Source organism: Arachis stenosperma, chromosome 9 (genome assembly GCF_014773155.1).
Source record: "Arachis stenosperma cultivar V10309 chromosome 9, arast.V10309.gnm1.PFL2, whole genome shotgun sequence".
NCBI lineage: Eukaryota > Viridiplantae > Streptophyta > Magnoliopsida > Fabales > Fabaceae > Arachis > Arachis stenosperma.
The window spans coordinates 122,336,939-122,359,124 of NC_080385.1; the positions used below are offsets into that span (position 1 = coordinate 122,336,939).

General features: G+C 40.4%; 1 non-coding gene across 1 annotated transcript; it reads right to left on the reverse strand.

The window, feature by feature from the left end:
* Nucleotides 1-15,699: 15,699 nt before the first annotated feature.
* On the reverse strand, nt 15,700-15,807 carry LOC130953895 (small nucleolar RNA R71). Its single transcript, XR_009076055.1, has one exon. It is a non-coding gene; the product is annotated as a small nucleolar RNA R71 (small nucleolar RNA).
* Nucleotides 15,808-22,186: the final 6,379 nt, after the last annotated feature.

The window sequence follows — 22,186 nt, forward strand, 5'->3', positions numbered from 1 at the left end:
TTTGGTTTAGTTTTTAGTATATTGATGAGCGGATATTTTATACGCTTTTTGGGGGTAATTTCATGTAGATTTTAGTATGTTTTAATTAGTTTTTAATAGAATTTTATTAGTTTTTAAGCAAAAATCATATTTCTGGACTTTACTATGAGTGTGTGTATTTTTCTGTAATTTCAGGTATTTTCTGGCTGAAATTGAGGGAGCTGAGCAAAAATCTGACTTAGGCTGAAAAAGGACTGCTGATGCTGTTGGATCCTGACCTCCCTGCACTCGAAATGGATTTTCTGGAGCTACAGGAGTCCATACTTTGCGCAAGGATAGACGACGTAACTTGGCGTTGAACGCCAAGTTCATGCTGCTGTCTAGAGTTAAACGCCAGAAAAACGTCATCATCCGGAGTTGAACGCCCAAAACACGTCATAACCTGGAGTTTAACGCCAATAAAGGCCTCTACTCGTGGATAGCTTTAATCTCAGCCCCAGCACACACCAAGTGGGCCCCAGAAGTGGATTTCTGCACCAATTATCTTAGTTTATTCGTTTTCTGTAAACCTAGGTTACTAGTTTACTATTTAAACAACTTTTACAGACATTTCTTGTACCTCATGACATTTTCAGATCTGAATTACATACTCTGTGACGGCATGAGTCTCTAAACTCCATTGTTGGGGGTGAGGAGCTCTGCAGCGTCTCGATGATTTAATACAATTCCTTTGTTTTCCATTCAAACACGCTTGTTCTTATCTAAGATGTTTATTCGCGCTTAATTGTGAAGAAGGTGATGATCCGTGACACTCATCACCTTCCTCAATCTATGAACGTGTGCCTGACAACCACCTCCGTTCTACATCAGATTGAATGAATATCTCTTAGATTTCCCAACAGAATCTTCGTGGTATAGGCCGGATTGATGGCAGCATTCATGAGAATCCGGAAAGTCTAAACCTTGTCTGTGGTATTCCGAGTAGGATTCTGGGATTGAATGACTGTGACGTGCTTCAAACTCCTGAGGGCTGGGCGTTAGTGACAGACGCAAAAGAATCAATGGATTCTATTCCAACCTGATTGAGAACCGACAGATGATTAGCCGTGCTGTGACAGAGCATAGGAATGTTTTCACTGAGAGGATGGGAAGTAGCCACTGACAACGGTGACACCCTACATAGAGCTTGCCATGGAAGGAATCTGCGTGTGAGAAGAGGATTTCAAGGAAGAGTTGAAGTCAAAGGACAAAGCATCTCCAAAACTCCAACATATTCTCCATTACTGCACAACAAGTAACGCTAGTATTCTTTGTTATTCCAACTTACAATTTTAAGTAGTTTGGCTTTTTACAAGTAAAATACAATTAACCTTATTGGCATCCTGACTAAGACAAATAAAATAAGTATTGATTGCTTCAAGCCAATAATCTCCGTGGGATCGACCCTTACTCACGTAAGGTATTACTTGGACGACCCAGTGCACTTGCTGGTTAGTTGAACGGAGTTGTGAAGTTGATTTTGGACCAGGCTCCATTATCATATTCCAAAAAGAGATACAATTTCGTCCACCAAGTTTTTGGCGCCGTTGCCGGGGATTATTGAGTTTGAACAATTGAAGGCATATTTTATTTCTTAGATTAGGAATAATTTATTTTTGTTGTTATAGAGTTATCAAATTTTGATAGGATAGTTTATTTTCAAAAAATTTTCTTTTCAAAATTTATTATTTTTCTTTTAATTAATTGCTAATTTTTCTTGATTTAATCTTGTGCCAAACTTTAAGTTTGGTGTTTTCTTGTTAATCTTTCATAATTTTCGAAAATTTCATCAAAGTTTTCTAAAAATTTTAAGTTTGGTGTTCTTCCTTGTGTTCTTGGTGTTCTTGTGAATCTTCAAGGTGTTCTTGAGTTTTTCTTGTGTCTTGATCTTAAAATTTTTAAGTTTGGTGTTCCTTGGTGTTTTCCCTCCAAAAATTTTCGAAAATAAGGAGCATTAGATCTAAAAATTTTAAGTCTTGTGTCTTTTGTGTGTTTTTCTCTTTCATCATAAAATTCAAAATTCAAAAATTTTTATTTTTCTAACTAATTTTGAACTAATTTTTTTCGAAAATCTTTTATAAAAAATTCAATTTTCAATTTCAAAAAAAAAAAATTTCCACTTTCTTTTATTTATTTCGTTTTTATTTTATTTTATAAAAATTAATTTTTATAAAATAAATAATATCAACATATAAATTATCCCTTGTGATCTAGTATGGAAGCAAGTGGGAATGAACAGTCCAAGAGGACTTTGGGGTCATATGCTAACCCCACTACTGCTTCATATGGGAGTAGTATCTGTATACCCTCCATTGGAGTTAGTAGCTTTGAGCTGAATCCTCAGCTCATTATCATGGTGCAGCAAAACTGCCAGTATTCTGGTCTTCCACATGAAGAACCTACAGAGTTTCTGGCACAATTTCTGCAAATTGCTGATACAGTACATGATAAGGAAGTAGATCAGGAAGTCTACAGACTATTACTGTTTCCATTTGCTGTAAAAGATCAAGCTAAGAGGTGGTTAAATAACCAGCCTAAGAACAGCATAAAAACATGGAAACAGCTGTCAGAAAAATTCCTGAATCACTATTTCCCTCCCAAACGGATGACACAGCTAAGGCTAAACATCCAAGGCTTCAAACAAGGAGATAATGAATCCCTTTATGATGCTTGGGAGAGATACAGAGAGATGCTAAGAAAATGCCCCTCTGAAATGTTTTCAGAATGGGTGCAATTAGACATCTTCTACTATGGGCTTACAGAAAAAGCTCAGATTTCTCTAGACCACTCAGCTGGTGGATCTATACATATGAGAAAAACAATTGAAGAAGCTCAAGAGCTTATTGATACAGTTGCCAGAAATCAGCATCTGTACCTAAGCAATGAATCCTCTATGAAAGAAGAAGCTAAAATAGTAACTGCAGAACTCAGTCCAATGGATCAGGCTAATGAATTCAATCAGCAATTAGATTTTCTAACTCAGCAACTAGCCGAATTCAAGGAAATATTACAGGAAACAAGAATGGCTAACAGGAACATGGAAGTGCAATTAAAGCAGACAGAAAAGCAACTGTCAAAACAAATGATAGAAGAATGCCAAGCAGTTCAATTAAGAAGTGGGAAAACATTAAATACCTCACTTCAAAGCAGCAGGAAACCAAGAAATGAACAAGAGGATACTCAAAATCCCTCTGAGGACAATCAGAGCCCAGAGAGGAACAGAGCTGGCGCTGAACGCCCAGACCATGCTCATTCCTGGCGCTCAACGCCAGAAACAAGCATGAATCCGGCGTTGAACGCCCAAAGGGAGCATGGTTCTGGCGTTCAAACGCCAGTAACAAACAAGGAAGTGGCGTCTAACGCCACTCCAGCTCCCACCACTGGCATTCAAATGCTAGTGGGGAATCAGTCACATACAAGTGCTGACCTTTCTAAAAAGGCTTCCCAACCCACTTCTGTAGGTAATAAACCTGCAGCAACTAAGGTTGAGGAATACAAAGCCAAAATGCCTTATCCTCAAAAGCTCCGCCAAGCGGAACAGGATAAGCAATTTGCCCGCTTTGCAGACTATCTCAGGACTCTTGAAATAAAGATCCCGTTTGCAGAAGCACTTGAGCAAATACCCTCTTATGCTAAGTTCATGAAAGAGATCTTAAGTCATAAGAAGGATTGGAGGGAAACTGAAAAAGTTTACCTCACTGAAGAATGCAGTGCAGTCATTCTGAAAAGCTTACCTGAGAAGCTTAAAGATCCTGGGAGCTTTATGATACCATGCACATTAGAGGGTAATTGTACCAAGCAAGCTTTATGTGATCTTGGGGCAAGTATCAACTTAATACCTGCATCTACTATCAGAAAGCTTGGTTTAACTGAAGAAATTAAACCAACCAGGATATGTCTTCAACTTGCTGATGGCTCCATTAAGTACCCATCAGGCGTGATTGAAGACATGATTGTCAAGGTTGGGCCATTTGCCTTTCCTACTGACTTTGTGGTGCTGGAAATGGAGGAGCACAAGAGTGCAACTCTCATTCTAGGAAGACCTTTCCTAGCAACTGGCCGAACCCTCATTGATGTCCAAAAAGGGGAAGTAACCTTGAGAGTCAATGAGGAGGAGTTCAAGTTGAATGTTGTCAAAGCAATGCAACATCCAGACACCCCAAATGACTGCATGAGTGTTGATATTATTGACTCTCTGGTAAGAGAGGTCAATATGGCTGAGAGTCTCGAATCAGAGCTAGAGGACATATTTAAAGATGTTCAGCCTGATTTGGAGGAGTCAGAGAAGATAATAGAACCTCTGAAAATCCCTCAAGAAGAGGAGAAACCTCCAAAACCCGAACTCAAACCATTACCACCATCCTTGAAATATGCATTTCTGGGAGAAGGTGATACCTTTCCTGTAATTATAAGCTCTACCTTAGAGCCACAGGAAGAGGAAGCACTAATTCAAGTGCTAAGGACACACATGACAGCTCTTGGGTGGTCCATCAGTGATCTTAAGGGCATTAGCCCAGCCAGATGCATGCACAAGATCTTGTTGGAGGATGACGCCAAACCAATGGTCCAACCACAAAGGCGGCTGAATCCAGCTATGAAAGAAGTGGTGCAGAAGGAGGTCACTAAATTACTAGAGGCTGGGATTATTTATCCTATTTCTGACAGCCCCTGGGTAAGCCCTGTCCAAGTTGTCCCTAAGAAGGGAGGCATGACAGTGGTTCATAATAAAAAAAATGAACTGGTTCCTACAAGAACAGTTACAGGGTGGCGTATGTGTATTGATTATAGAAGACTCAATACAGCCACCAGAAAGGATCATTTTCCTTTACCATTCATAGACCAGATGCTAGAAAGACTAGCAGGTCATGAATACTACTGCTTCCTGGATGGATATTCAGGTTATAATCAAATTGCAGTAGATCCCCAGGATCAGGAGAAAACGGCGTTCACATGCCCATCTGGAGTATTTGCATACAGAAGGATGCCATTTGGCCTGTGCAATGCACCTGCAACCTTTCAAAGGTGCATGCTCTCCATTTTCTCTGATATGGTGGAAAAATTTCTGGAAGTCTTCATGGATGACTTTTCAGTATTTGGAGACTCATTCAGCTCCTACCTTAACCATTTAACACTTGTGCTAAAAAGATGCCAAGAGACTAACCTGGTTTTAAACTGGGAAAAATGTCACTTTATGGTGACTGAAGGAATTGTCCTTGGGCACAAAATTTCGAACAAGAGAATAGAGGTGGATCAAGCTAAGGTAGAAGTAATTGAAAAACTACCACCACCTACCAATGTTAAGGCAATCAGAAGCTTTCTGGGGCATGCAGGATTCTATAGGAGGTTTATAAAGGATTTTTCAAAAATTGCCAAACCTCTGAGCAATCTGCTAGCCACTGACACGCCATTTATCTTTGATAAAGAGTGTCTGCAGGCATTTGAGACCCTGAAAGCTAAATTGGTCACAGCACCAATCATCTCTGCACCAGACTGGACATTACCATTTGAATTGATGTGTGATGCCAGTGACCATGCCATTGGTGCAGTGTTGGGACAAAGGCATGACAAGCTTCTACACGTCATTTACTATGCTAGCCGTGTTCTCAATGATGCACAGAAGAATTACACAACCACAGAAAAAGAGCTACTTGCAGTGGTTTACGCCATTGACAAATTCAGATCCTATTTAGTAGGATCAAAAGTGATTGTGTACACTGATCATGCTGCTCTTAAATATCTACTCACAAAGCAGGATTCAAAACCCAGACTCATCAGATGGGTGTTGCTTCTGCAAGAGTTTGATATAGAAATAAGAGACAGAAAAGGGACAGAAAATCAAGTAGCGGATCACCTGTCCCGAATAGAACCAGTAGAAGGGGCGTCCCTCCCTCTCACTGAGATCTCTGAAACTTTTCCGGATGAGCAACTGTTTGCCATCCAGGAAGTGCCATGGTTTGCAGACATTGCAAACTACAAGGCAGTGAGATTCATACCCAAAGAGTACAGTAGGGTGCAATCAAAGAAATTAATCACAGATGCAAAGTACTATCTTTGGGATGAACCATATCTCTTCAAGAGATGTGCAGACGGAGTAATCCGTAGATGTGTGCCTAAAGAGGAAGCACAGAAGATCCTTTGGCATTGCCATGGATCACAGTATGGAGGACATTTTGGAAGTGAGCGAACAGCCACAAGGGTCCTCCAAAGTGGCTTCTACTAGCCCACTCTCTATAAAGATTCCCGAGCATTTGTGCTTAATTGTGACAGTTGCCAAAGATCAGGCAACCTACCTCACAGTTATGCCATGCCTCAACAAGGAATCTTGGAGATTGAGTTGTTTGATGTATGGGGCATTGACTTCATGGGACCTTTCCCACCATCATACTCAAACAACTATATTCTGGTGGCAGTGGATTATGTATCCAAATGGGTGGAGGCTATTGCAACACCCACTAATGACACTAAAACAGTGTTGAAATTCCTCCAGAAACATATCTTCAGCAGATTTGGTATCCCTAGAGTGTTAATCAGTGATGGGGGTACTCATTTCTGTAATAAACAGCTTTACTCTACTCTGGTACGTTATGGAGTCAACCACAAGGTAGCTACTCCATATCATCCACAAACTAATGGGCAAGCTGAAGTCTCAAATAGAGAACTCAAAAGAATCCTGGAACGGACTGTCATTAACCGTAGAAAGGATTGGGCAAGAAGCTTGGATGATGCTCTGTGGGCATACAGAACAGCATTTAAGACCCCTATAGGGACCTCTCCATACCAGCTTGTGTATGGAAAGGCGTGTCACTTGCCGGTGGAACTGGAACACAAGGCCTACTGGGCAACCAGATTCCTGAACCTTGATGCCAAGTTAGCTGGAGAAAGACGATTACTCCAGTTAAATGAGCTAGAGGAATTTAGACTCAATGCTTTCGAAAATGCAAAAATTTACAAAGAGAAAGCAAAAAGATGGCATGATAAGAAATTGTCATCCAGAGTCTTTGAGCCAGGACAGAAAGTTCTGTTATTTAATTCAAGGCTCAAATTATTCCCTGGGAAATTAAAATCCCGGTGGAGAGGTCCATATGTAATTACAAGTGTATCACCATATGGATACATAGAACTTCAGGATAGTGACTCCAACAAAAAGTTCATTGTTAATGGACAAAGAGTTAAACACTATCTTGAAGATAATTTCGAGCAAGAATGCTCAAGACTGAGACTTCGTTGAAGATCAGTGACAGTCCAGCTAATGACATTAAAGAAGCGCTTGCTGGGAGGCAACCCAGCCATTTACAAAATTTAATTTTATTCGTATTAATTAATTAATTGATTTTGTTTCAGGTTTTGAGTCCAAATATCTTCAAAGGTGAAATAGCAATTGGTTGAAGTCACAGAGTTACAGGGAAATTTGGAAGCTCACTGGCATGAAAAAGCCAGTAAGAAATACTTTGGGCGTTAAACGCCCAAAAGAAGCTCCCACTGGGCGTTTAACGCCAGTGAAGGTAGCCATGTGGGCGTTAAACGCCAGAAAGGAGCATCTTCTGGGCGTTAAACGCCAGAAAGATGCACCTTCTGGGCGTTTAACGCCAGTCTGCTAGCATCCTGGGCGTTCAGAAAAACGCCCAGTGACGAAGGACTTCCTGGCGTTCAACGCCAGAAAGAAGCACCAAATGGGCGTTGAACGCCCAGGAGAAGCAACAATTGGGCGTTAAACGCCCAAACCATGCACCATGTGGGCTTTTAACGCCAGGATGGTGGGAGGAGGTACAATTTCGTTTTTAATCCAAATTTTTTATTTTTTATGTTTCAAACCATGATTTCTTGCATAAACATATTTTAAATCATCACCCCTCAATCCAAATTAGTGTTCTAAAAATCCAAATTTTTAAAATCTCTTTTTCAAAAATATCAAATGTGTCTTAATTTATAAAACCAAATGGTTTTCCAATCCAATCCAACTCTTTTAAAAATTTGTTTTCAAAACTCAATTGTCTTCTTAAAATCTTTTTCAAAATTAAAAATTTCAGATTTATCTTTTCAAATTATTATTCATATCTTTCTCTTTTAAAATTATATCTTTTTCTTATCATATATTTTAAAATCATATCTTCTATCTTAATTCTTTCTTATTTTTCGAAAAAAACTCCCACCCCCCTCCCTATATATTGTATTCGGCGCCCTCTTCATCACCACCATTCCACAATTGTTCTCCTTCTATCCCTCTTCTTTCTTCTCTTTTGCTTGAGGACAAGCAAAGCTCTAAGTTTGGTGTGTTTTACCCGTGATCACAAAAACTATTGTGTCTCTTGATCATGGCTCCTAAAGGGAAACAACCCAACCCAAGAGGCAAGAAAGAAAGCACTCCAAAGCCACTTTGGAATCAAGGGAAGTTCTTAACTAAAGAACATTCAGACCATTACTACAAGATAATGAGTCACAGATCAGTGATCCCGAAAGTCAGATTTGATCTGAAAGAAGATGAATATCCGGAGATCCAAGAGCAAATTCGAAACAGGAATTGGGAAATTCTGACCAATCCTGAAACGAAAGTGGGGAAGAACATGGTTCAGGAATTTTATGCTAATTTATGGCAGACAGAAAGGCAAAGAATCATTGGAGCCGCCCTCTTTGACCATAAGACAGTAGTCAGAGGAAAGATCATTCATACCAATGCTGACAAGATCAGGGAGATATTCAAGATTCCTCAACTGAAAGATGACCCAGACTCCTTTAATAGGAGAATGATGAGGGTCAATAAAGGATTGGACAAGATCTTGGAAGATATATGCATCCCTGGAGCCAAGTGGACCACCAGCACGACTGGCGTCCCTGTTCAACTCAAAAGGGAAGATCTAAAACCAGTAGCCAGAGGCTGGCTGGATTTCATTGGGCGTTCCATATTACCCACCAGCAACCGTTCTGAAGTAACCATCAAAAGAGCTGTCATGATTCACTGCATCATGTTGGGAAAAGAGGTAGAAGTCCATCAGCTGATCTCATGTGAGCTATACAAAATAGCAAACAGGAACTCTAAGGATGCCAGATTGGCCTATCCGAGCCTAATCTCTATGCTCTGCAAAGATGCTGGAGTAAAGATGGGAATAACTGAATATATCCTAATTGAAAAGCCCATTACTGGAATATCAATGGTCAGACAACATCAACAAGATGATTCAACCAAGAAGAGAGCACCAGAAGCTCTCCCAGAACTGCCCCAATTCGAATACTGGGAACATCTTGAGGCTTCTATTTCCAGATTGCAAGAAGCTATGGATCAAATAAAGGAAGAACAGAATAATCAAAGTAGCATGATTTGCAAACTGCTCAAGGAACAGGAGGAGCAAGGGCGTGATCTAAGGGAGCTGAAGCGCCAAAAAAATTAATCCTTGAACCACACTCCACAGATCAGAGGAACATCTAATCCTCAAAACAACAGGTTGCTGAGTTCCAATTTTTTTTTCTGCTTTAACTTAGTGATAGTATTATTATAGAAATTCACCTTAGGAGATATTTAGTAGTAATTAGTATGTCTATTTTGATTTTATTTCTAATTAAGCTATAATTTATTTTTCTCATCATCATCAGGCATGAATAAAGTAGTAGAATTTTTTAGAATAAAGAAGTAATCTATATTTATGAGTTCTTAGTAATAAAGACTATAATTAATTATATGTGGTGGCAATACTTTTTGTTCTCTGAATGAATGCTTGAACAGTGCATAAATTTTATCTTGAATTTTATGAATATTGGCTCCTGAAAGAATGAGGAACACGAAAAATATTATTGATGATCTGAAAAATCATGAAATTGATTCTTGAAGCAAGAAAAAGCAGTTCAAAAAAAAAAAAACAAGCCATGAGCACTAGCCAAGAGTAAAAAAGGGATCCAACGCTTTGAGCATCAATGGATAGGAGGGCCCAAGGAAATAAAATCCAGGCCTAAGCGGCTAAACCAAGCTGTCCCTAACCATATGCTTGTGGCATGCAGGTCCAAGTTACAAGCTTGAGACTGAGTGGTTAAAGTCGTGATCCAAAGCAAAAGAGTGTGCTTAAGAGCTCTGGACACCACTAACTGGGGACTTTAGCAAAGCTAAGTCACAATCTGAAAAGGTTCACCCAGTTATGTCTCTGTGGCATTTATGTATCTGGTGGTAATACTGGAAAACAAAGTGCTTAGGGCCACAGCCAAGACTCATAAAATAATTGTGTTCAAGAATCAACATCCCACACTAGGAGAGTCAATAATACTATCTGAATTCTGAGTTCCTAAGGATGCCAATTATTCTGAAAATTTAAAGATACAGGGGGATGCCAAAACTGTTCAGAAACAAAAAGCTACAAGCCCCGCTCATCTAATAAGAATATGAGCTTCATTTAAAACTCTAAAATATTATTACTTCTTAATTTCTGCTAAAGCCTATTTTATTTATCTAGTTGCTTGAGGACAAGCAACAGTTTAAGTTTGGTGTTGTGATGAGCGGATATTTTATACGCTTTTTGGGGGTAATTTCATGTAGATTTTAGTATGTTTTAATTAGTTTTTAATAGAATTTTATTAGTTTTTAAGCAAAAATCATATTTCTGGACTTTACTATGAGTGTGTGTATTTTTCTGTAATTTCAGGTATTTTCTGGCTGAAATTGAGGGAGCTGAGCAAAAATCTGACTTAGGCTGAAAAAGGACAGCTGATGCTGTTGGATCCTGACCTCCCTGCACTCGAAATGGATTTTCTGGAGCTACAGAAGTCCAATTGGCGCGCTCTCAACGGCGTTGGAAAGTAGACATCCAGAGCTTTCCAGCAATATATAATAGTCCATACTTTGCGCAAGGATAGACGACGTAACTTGGCGTTGAACGCCAAGTTCATGCTGCTGTCTAGAGTTAAACGCCAGAAAAACGTCATGATCCGGAGTTGAACGCCCAAAACACGTCATAACCTGGAGTTTAACGCCAATAAAGGCCTCTACTCGTGGATAGCTTTAATCTCAGCCCCAGCACACACCAAGTGGGCCCCAGAAGTGGATTTCTGCACCAATTATCTTAGTTTATTCGTTTTCTGTAAACCTAGGTTACTAGTTTACTATTTAAACAACTTTTACAGACATTTCTTGTACCTCATGACATTTTCAGATCTGAATTACATACTCTGTGACGGCATGAGTCTCTAAACTCCATTGTTGGGGGTGAGGAGCTCTGCAGCGTCTCGATGATTTAATACAATTCCTTTGTTTTCCATTCAAACACGCTTGTTCTTATCTAAGATGTTTATTCGCGCTTAATTGTGAAGAAGGTGATGATCCGTGACACTCATCACCTTCCTCAATCTATGAACGTGTGCCTGACAACCACCTCCGTTCTACATCAGACTGAATGAATATCTCTTAGATTCCCCAACAAAATCTTCGTGGTATAGGCCGGATTGATGGCGGCATTCATGAGAATCCGGAAAGTCTAAACCTTGTCTGTGGTATTCCGAGTAGGATTCTGGGATTGAATGACTGTGACGTGCTTCAAACTCCTGAGGGCTGGGCGTTAGTGACAGACGCAAAAGAATCAATGGATTCTATTCCAACCTGATTGAGAACCGACAGATGATTAGCCGTGCTGTGACAGAGCATAGGAATGTTTTCACTGAGAGGATGGGAAGTAGCCACTGACAACGGTGACACCCTACATAGAGCTTGCCATGGAAGGAATCTGCGTGTGAGAAGAGGATTTCAAGGAAGAGTTGAAGTCAAAGGACAAAGCATCTCCAAAACTCCAACATATTCTCCATTACTGCACAACAAGTAACGCTAGTATTCTTTGTTATTCCAACTTACAATTTTAAGTAGTTTGGCTTTTTACAAGTAAAATACAATTAACCTTATTGGCATCCTGACTAAGACAAATAAAATAAGTATTGATTGCTTCAAGCCAATAATCTCCGTGGGATCGACCCTTACTCACGTAAGGTATTACTTGGACGACCCAGTACACTTGCTGGTTAGTTGAACGGAGTTGTGAAGTTGATTTTGGACCAGGCTCCATTATCATATTCCATAAAGAGATACAATTTCGTCCACCATATATTTTTATTAGTTTTTAGTTAAAATTCACTTTTCTGGACTTTACTATGAGTTTGTGTGTTTTTCTGTGATTTCAGGTATTTTCTGGCTGAAATTGAGGGACCTGAGCAAAAATCTGATTCAGAGACTGAAAAGGACTGCAGATGCTGTTGGATTCTGACCTCCCTGCACTCGAAGTGGATTTTCTGGAGCTACAGAAGCCCAATTGGCGCGCTCTCAACGGCTTTGGAAAGTAGACATCCTGGGCGTTCCAGCAATATATGATAGTCCATACTTTGTTCAAGATTTGATGGCCCAAACCGGCGTTCAAAGTCACCCTCAGGAATTCCAGCGTTAAACGCCGGAACTGGCACCAAAATGGGAGTTAAACGCCCAAACTGGCACTAAAGCTGGCGTTTAACTCCAAGAAGAGTCTCTACACGAAAATGCTTCATTGCTCAGCCCAAACACACACCAAGTGGGCCCGGAAGTGGATTTTTATGTCATTTACTCATCTCTGTAAACCTTAGGCTACTAGTTTTCTATAAGTAGGACCTTTTGCTATTGTATTTTCATCTTTGGACATCTAGTTCTTAGATCATTGGGAGGCTGGCCTCACGGCCATGCCTAGACCTTGTTCTTATGTATTTTCAACGGTGGAGTTTCTACACACCATAGATTAAGGTGTGGAGCTCTGCTGTACCTCGAGTATTAATGCAATTACTATTGTTCTTCTATCAATTCCGCTTGTTCTTTGTCCAAGATATCAATTGTTCTTCAACTTGATGAATGTGATGATCCGTGACACTCATCATCATTCTCACCTATGAACGTGTGACTGACAACCACCTCCGTTCTACCTTCGATTGGGTGAATATCTCTTGGATTCCTGATACACGATGCATGGTTGATCGCCTGACAACCGAGTGCTCGCCTGACAAACGAGCCAGCCATTCCGTGAGATCAGAGTCTTCGTGGTATAGGCTAGAACTGATGGCGGCATTCAAGAGAATCCGGAAGGTCTAACCTTGTCTGTGGTATTCTGAGTAGGATTCAATGATTGAATGACTGTGACGTGCTTCAAACTCCTGAGGGCGGGGCGTTAGTGACAGACGCAAAAGAATCACTGGATTCTATTCCGGCCTGATCGAGAACCGACAGATGGATAGCCGTGCCGTGACAGGGTGCGTTGAACATTTCCACTGAGAGGATGGGAGGTAGCCACTGACAACGGTGAAACCCTTGCTTGAGCTTGCCATGGAAAGGAGGAAGAATGATTGGATGAAGACAGTAGGAAAGCAGAGAGACGGAAGGGAAGGCATCTTCATACGCTTATCTGAAGTTCCTACCAATGAATTACATAAGTACCTCTATCTTTATCTTTGTGTTTTAGTCGTTCATCACCATACCCATTTGAGTTTGCCTGACTAAGATTTACAAGGTGACCATAGCTTGCTTCATACCAACAATCTCCGTGGGATCGACCCTTACTCACGTAAGGTATTACTTGGACGACCCAGTGCACTTGCTGGTTAGTTGTGCGAAGTTGTATTGACCACAATTTCGTGCACCAAGTTTTTGGCGCCATTGCCGGGGATTGTTCGAGTATGGACAACTGACGGTTCATCTTGTTGCTTAGATTAGGTATTTTTCTTCAGAGTTCTTAAGAATGAATTCTAGTGTTTCAAGGTGATGTTCTTATCATCACCAAAGCTGATTGATTTTCATCAATTTAGCTCTTGAATGCAATGTCCTGCTGAAGCTTGGCTGGCCATGTCTAATTCCTTTAGACTGAAGCTTTAGACTAACATTGCATGATTCCTGGAATTCTCATTAAGAATTTTGATACCTTTATTTTCTTTTCCACTTAATTTTCGAAAAAAAAAACACAAAAAAATTTTACAAAATCACAAAAACCAAAAATATTTCTTGTTTGAATATAGAGTCTCATTTTAAGTTTGGTGTCAATTGCATGCATTCATTCATGTGTCTTAAGGATCTTCAAGATGTTATTGATGATTTCTTACTCTAATCTTTAAATTCTCTTGACTTGAGTGTTTTGTGTGTCTCATATGCATTCTCATTAGTGTCAGTAGTATACAAACTGCTAAGTTTGGTGTCTTGCATGCATTGTTATTTGATTTTAGTTGCATTTTGATTATTAAAAATCCAAAAATATTTTTAATTTGTGTCTTCTCAAGTCAATAATACAGAGAATTGAAGATTCAGAACATACAGCAGAGGAATTGCACAAAAAAGGCTGGGCGTTCAAAACGCCCAGTGAAGAAGGACAGACTGGCGTTTAAACGCCAGCCAGGGTGCCTGGTTGGGCGTTTAACGCCCAAAAAGGTAGTGCATTGGGCGTTAAACGCCAGAATGTGCACCATTCTGGGCGTTTAACGCCAGGATGGCACAAAGGGGAGGATTTTGTTTTCAAATCAATTTTTTTTCAAGTTTTCAAAGTTTTTCAAAATCAAATCTTTTTCAAATCATATCTTTTCAATCAAATGTTTTCAAAATCAATTTCTTTCCTTTTTCAAAGATACTTGCTAACAATTAATGATTTTATTGAACATTTCAAGTATGTTGCCTTTTCTGTTGAGAAAGGTTTAATGTTTGAATCATATCTTTTCTTGTTAGGCAAGTCATTAATTTTTTTTTAATCAAATCTTTTTAAAATTGTTTTCAAATCATATCTTCTCAATCACATATTTTTAAAATCAATCATATCTTCTTAACCTCATCTTTTTCAAAATAGTTTTCAATCAAATCTTTTTGACTTCTAATTTCAAAATCTTTTTCAAAACTCACTTGATTCTTTTTCCACTTTGAGTTTTCGAAAATTATCAATCAATTTTTCAAAATGATTTTAAAAAAACTTTTTAATTAATTTTCGAAAATTCTCTTCCCCTCTTCCCACATCCTTCTATTCATGGAGTACCACTCCTTCTCAATGCACAATTCGAACTCTATCTGATTAAGTTCGAATTCTTCTACCCCCTTCTTCTATTATTCTGTTCCTCTGACACCTCAAGGAATCTCTATACTGTGACATAGAGGATTCCACATTTTCTTGTTCTCTTCTCTTTCATATGAGCAGGAACAAAGACAAAGGCATTCTTGTTGAAGCTGACCCTGAACCTGAAAGGACCTTGAAGCGAAAGCTAAGAGAAGCTAAGGCACAACTCTCTGTAGAGGACCTAACAGAAATCTTTAAACAAGAAGAACCCATGGCAGCCGAAAACAACAACAATGCCAACAATGCAAGGAAGGTGCTTGGTGACTTTACTGCACCTACTCCCGACTTCTATGGGAGAAGCATCTCTATCCCTGCCATTGGAGCAAACAACTTTGAGCTTAAGCCTCAATTAGTTTCTCTAATGCAACAGAATTGCAAGTTCCATGGACTTCCATTGGAAGATCCTCATCAGTTCTTAGCTGAATTCTTGCAAATCTGTGACACTATCAAGACTAATGGGGTTGACCCTGAGGTCTACAGACTTATGCTATTCCCTTTTGCTGTAAGAGACAGAGCTAGGACATGGTTGGACTCACAACCTAAAGAAAGCCTGGACTCATGGGAAAAGCTAGTCAATGCCTTCTTGGCAAAGTTCTTTCCACCTCAAAAATTGAGTAAGCTTAGAGTGGAAGTCCAAACCTTCAGACAGAAGGATGGAGAATCCCTCTATGAAGCTTGGGAAAGATACAAACAATTGATCAGAAAATGTCCTTCTGACATGCTTTCTGAATGGAGCATCATAGGTATTTTCTATGATGGTCTCTCTGAACTATCCAAGAAGTCTTTGGATAGCTCAGCTGGAGGATCTCTTCATCTGAGGAAGACGCCTACAGAAGCTCAAGAGCTGATTGAAATGGTTGCAAATAACCAATTCATGTACACTTCTAAAAGGAATCCTGTGAACAATAGGACTAATCAGAAGAAAGGAGTTCTTGAGATTGATACTCTGAATGCCATATTGGCTCAGAATAAAATATTGACTCAACAAGTCAATTTGATTTCTCAAAGTCTGTCTGGAATGCAAAATGCACCAAGCAGTACTAAGGATGCTTCATCTGAAGAAGAAGCTTATGATCCTGAGAACCCTTCAATGGAAGAGGTGAATTACCTAGGAGAACCCTATGGAAACACCTATAATTCTTCATGGAGAAATCATCCAAATTTTTCATGGAAGGATCAACAGAGACCTCAACAAGGTTTCAACAACAATAATGGTGGAAGAAACAGGTTTAGCAATGGCAAGCCTTTTCCATCATCTTCTTAGCAACAGACAGAGAATTCTAAGAAGAACCCCTCTGGCTTAGCAACTATGGTCTCTGATCTAATCAAAACCACTCAAAGTTTCATGACCGAAACAAGGTCCTCCATTAGGAATTTGGAGGCACAAGTGGGACAGCTGAGCAAGAAAGTTACTGAACTCCCTCCTAGTACTCTTCCAAGCAATACAGAAGAAAATCCAAAGGAGAGTGCAAGGCCATCAACATGGCCGAATTTGGAGAGGAAGGAGAGGAAGTGAACGCCACTGAGGAAGACCTCAGTGGGCGTGCACTGACCTCCAATGAGTTCCCTAATGAGGAACCATGGGAATCTGAGGCTCAAAATGAGACCATAGAGATTCCATTAGACTTACTTCTGCCTTTCATGAGCTCTGATGAGTATTCTTTCTCTGAAGAGGATGAGTATGTCACTGAAGAGCAAATTGCTAAATACCTTGGAGCAATCATGAAGCTAATGACAAGTTATTTGGAAATGAGACTTGGGAGAATGAACCTCCTTTGCTCACCAAAGAACTGGATGACTTGTCTAGGCAGAAATTACCTCAAAAGAGACAAGATCCTGGGAAGTTTTCAATACCTTGTACCATAGGCACCATGACCTTCAAGAAGGCTCTGTGTGACTTAGGGTCAAGTGTAAACCTCATGCCTCTCTCTGTAATGGAGAAGCTAGGGATCTTTGAGGTGCAAGCTGCAAGAATCTCATTAGAGATGGCAGACAACTCAAGAAAACAAGCTCATGGACTTGTAGAGGATGTTTTGGTAAAAATTGAAGACCATTACATCCCTGCTGATTTCATAGTCCTAGAGACTGGGAAGTGCATGGATGAATCTATCATCCTTGGCAGACCCTTCCTAGCCACAGCAAAGGCTGTGATTGATGTTGATGGAGGTGAACTAATCATTCAAGTGAATGAGGAATCCTTTGTGTTTAAGGCTCAAGGATATCCCTCTGTCACCATGGAGAGGAAGCATGAAGAGCTTCTCTCAAATCAGAGTCAAACAGAGCCCCCACAGTCAAACTCTAAGTTTGGTGTTGGGAGGCCACAACCAAACTCTAAGTTTGGTGTTGAACCCCCACATTCAAACTCTAAGTTTGGTGTTGGGAGGTTCCCACATTGCTCTGATCATTTGTGAGGCTCCATGAGAGCCATCTGTCAAGCTACTGACATTAAAGAAGCGCTTGTTGGGAGGCAACCCAGTGTTATATTTTATATATTTTCCTTTGTTATTTTATTTTATTTTGTAGGTTGATGATCATGAGAAGTCACAAAATCAATTGAAAAAGCAAAAACAGAATGAAAAACAGGAAGAAAAACAGCACACCATGGAGGAAGAACTTACTGGCGTTTAAACGCCAGTAAGGCTAGCAGGTGGGCGTTTAATGCCCAGTCTGGCACCATTCTGGGCGTTTAACGCCAGAAAGGGGCACCAGACTGGCGTTAAACGCCAGAAAAGGGCAAGAACCTGGCGTTAAACGCCAGAAATGGGCACCAGCCCGGCGTTTAACGCCAGAATTGGCTCAAAACGTGATTTTGCATGCCATTTGGTGCAGGGATGACTTTTCCTTGACACCACAGGATCTGTGGACCCCACAGGATCCCCACCAACCCCACCACTCTCTCTCTTCTTCACCCATTCACCAATCACCTCAACACCTCTTCCCCAAAAACCCTTCACCTATCAAATCTCATCTTCCTCTTCACCACTCACATCCATCCTTCATAAAACCCCACCTACCTCACCATTCAAATTCAAACCACTTTCCCTCCCAAACCCACCCTCACTTGACCGAACCTTACCCTTCCCCATCCCCTATATATACCCTTCTTCACCCCTTCATTTTCACACAACCTAAACACCACTTCTCCCCCTCTTTGGCCGAACACAAAAGCCATTCCCTTCTTCCTCATTTCTTCTTCTTCTACTCTCTTCTTTCTTCTTTTTGCTCGAGGACGAGCAAACCTTTTAAGTTTGGTATGGTAAAAGCGTTGCTTTTTCGTTTTTCCATAACCATTTATGGCATCCAAGGCCGGAGAAACCTCTAGAAAGAGGAAAGGGAAGGCAAAAGCTTCCACCTCCGAGTCATGGGAGATGGAGAGATTCATCTCAAGGGTGCATCAAGACCACTTCTATGAAGTTGTGGCCTTGAAGAAGGTGATCCCCGAGGTCCCTTTTTCACTCAAAAAGAGTGAATATCCGGAGATCCGACATGAGATCCGAAGAAGAGGTTGGGAAGTCCTTACCAACCCCATTCAACAAGTCGGAATCTTGATGGTTCAAGAGTTCTATGCCAATGCATGGATCACCAAGAACCATGATCAAAGTGTGAACCCGAATCCAAAGAATTATCTTACTATGGTTCGGGGGAAATACTTGGATTTTAGTCCGGAAAGTGTAAGGTTAGCATTCAAATTGCCCATGATGCAAGGAGATGAACACCCTTACACTAGAAGGGTCAACTTTGATCAAAGGTTGGACCAAGTCCTCACAGTCATATGTGAAGAGGGCGCCCAATGGAAGAGAGATTCAAGAGGGAAGCCGGTTCAATTGAGAAGGCATGACCTCAAGCCCGTAGCTAGAGGATGGTTGGAGTTCATCCAACGCTCAATCATTCCCACTAGCAACCGGTCCGAAGTTACCATAGACCGGGCTATCATGATTCATAACATCATGATTGGAGAAGGAATAGAAGTTCATGAGGTTATAGCTCAAGAGCTTTATAAGGTGGCGGACAAGTCCTCTACCTTGGCAAGGTTAGCCTTCCCTCATCTCATTTGTCACCTCTGTTATTCAGTTGGAGTTGACATAGAGGGAGACATCCCTATTGATGAGGACAAGCCCATCACTAAGAAGAGGATGGAGCACACAAGAGACCCCACTCATCATGAGATCCCTGAGATTCCTCAAGGGATGCACTTTTCTCCACAAAACTATTGGGAGCAACTAAACACCTCCCTAGGAGAATTGAGTTCCAACATGGGACAACTAAGGGTGGAGCATCAAGAACACTCCATCATCCTCCATAAAATTAGAGAAGATCAAAGGATCATGAGAGAGGAGCAACAAAGACAAGGAAGAGACATTGAGGAGCTCAAGCACTCCATAGGATCTTCAAGAGGAAGAAAGAGCCGCCATCACTAAGGTGGACCCGTTCTTTAATTTCCTTGTTCTTTATTTTCCTGTTTTTCGAAAATTAATGCTTATGTTTGTCCATGTTTGTGTCTTGTGATCATTAGTGTCTTAGTGTCTATGCCTTAAAGTTATGAATATCCTATGAATCCATCACCTTTCTTGAATGAAAAATGTTCTTAATTGAAAAAGAAAAGAATTGCATGAATTTTGAATTTTATAGCAGTTTAATTATTTTGATGTGGTGGCATTACTTTTGTCTTCTGAATGTATGCTTAAACAGTGCATATGTCTTTTGAATTTGTGGTTCATGAATGTTGGCTCTTGAAAGAATGATGAAAAAGGAGACATGTTACTGAGGATCTGAAAAATCATTAAAATGATTCTTGAAGCAAGAAAAAGCAATGAAAAAAAAAAGAAAAATTTCGAAAAAAAAAGGAGAAAAAGAAAACGAAAAAAAGAGAGAAGAAAGAAAGAAATAAAGTTGTGATCCAAGGCAATAAGAGTGTGCTTAAGAACCCTGGACACCTCTAATTGGGGACTCTAGCAAAGCTGAGTCACAATCTGAAAAGGTTCACCCAATTATGTGTCTGTGGCATGTATGTATCCGGTGGTAATACTGGAAGACAGAGTGCTTTGGGCCACAGCCAAGACTCAATAAGTAGCTTTGTTCAAGAATCATCATACTTTACTAGGAGAATCAATAACACTATCTGGATTCTAAGTTCCTAAAGAAGCCAACCATTCTGAATTTCAAAGGATAGAGTGAGATGCCAAAACTGTTCAGAGGCAAAAAGTTAAAAGCCCCGCTCATCTAATTAATACTGATCTTCATAGATGTTTTTGGAATTCATTGCATATTCTCTTCTTTCTATCTTATTTGATTTTCAGTTGCTTGAGGACAAGCAACAATTTAAGTTTGGTGTTGTGATGAGCGGATAATTTGTACGCTTTTTGGCATTGTTTTTAGTATGTTTTTAGTATATTTGGTTTAGTTTTTAGTATATTTTTATTAGTTTTTAGTTAAAATTCACTTTTCTGGACTTTACTATGAGTTTGTGTGTTTTTCTGTGATTTCAGGTATTTTTTGGCTGAAATTGAGGGACCTGAGCAAAAATCTGATTCAGAGACTGAAAAGGACTGCAGATGCTGTTGGATTCTGACCTCCCTGCACTCGAAGTGGATTTTCTGGAGCTACAGAAGCCCAATTGGCGCGCTCTCAACGGCGTTGGAAAGTAGACATCCTGGGCTTTCCAGCAATATATGATAGTTCATACTTTGCCCAAGATTTGATGGCCCAAACCGGCGTTCAAAGTCACCCTCAGGAATTCCAGCGTTAAACGCCGGAACTAGCACCAAAATGGGAGTTAAACGCCCAAACTGGCACTAAAGCTGGCGTTTAACTCCAAGAAGAGTCTCTACACGAAAATGCTTCATTGCTCAGCCCAAACACACACCAAGTGGGCCCGGAAGTGGATTTTTATGTCATTTACTCATCTCTGTAAACCTTAGGCTACTAGTTTTCTATAAGTAGGACCTTTTGCTATTGTATTTTCATCTTTGGACATCTAGTTCTTAGATCATTGGGAGGCTGGCCTCACGGCCATGCCTAGACCTTGTTCTTATGTATTTTCAACGGTGGAGTTTCTACACACCATAGATTAAGGTGTGGAGCTCTGCTGTACCTCGAGTATTAATGCAATTACTATTGTTCTTCTATTCAATTCCGCTTGTTCTTTGTCCAAGATATCAATTGTTCTTCAACTTGATGAATGTGATGATCCGTGACACTCATCATCATTCTCACCTATGAACGTGTGACTGACAACCACCTCCGTTCTACCTTCGATTGGGTGAATATCTCTTGGATTCCTGATACACGATGCATGGTTGATCGCCTGACAACCGAGTGCTCGCCTGACAAACGAGCCAGCCATTCCGTGAGATCAGAGTCTTCGTGGTATAGGCTAGAACTGATGGCGGCATTCAAGAGAATCCGGAAGGTCTAACCTTGTCTGTGGTATTCTGAGTAGGATTCAATGATTGAATGACTGTGACGTGCTTCAAACTCCTGAGGGCGGGGCGTTAGTGACAGACGCAAAAGAATCACTGGATTCTATTCCGGCCTGATCGAGAACCGACAGATGGATAGCCGTGCCGTGACAGGGTGCGTTGAACATTTCCACTGAGAGGATGGGAGGTAGCCACTGACAACGGTGAAACCCTTGCTTGAGCTTGCCATGGAAAGGAGGAAGAATGATTGGATGAAGACAGTAGGAAAGCAGAGAGACGGAAGGGAAGGCATCTTCATACGCTTATCTGAAGTTCCTACCAATGAATTACATAAGTACCTCTATCTTTATCTTTGTGTTTTAGTCGTTCATCACCATACCCATTTGAGTTTGCCTGACTAAGATTTACAAGGTGACCATAGCTTGCTTCATACCAACAATCTCCGTGGGATCGACCCTTACTCACGTAAGGTATTACTTGGATGACCCAGTGCACTTGCTGGTTAGTTGTGCGAAGTTGTATTGACCACAATTTCGTGCACCAATTTTCTTCCTAAAATTATTACATGATTGAAAACATGCTTCTTTGGTCTTAATTTAGCTAATCTTAATCCTCTCTTATTACCATTCGATGCCTTGATCTGTGTGTTAAGTGTTTCAGGCTTCATAGGGCAGAAATGGTTTA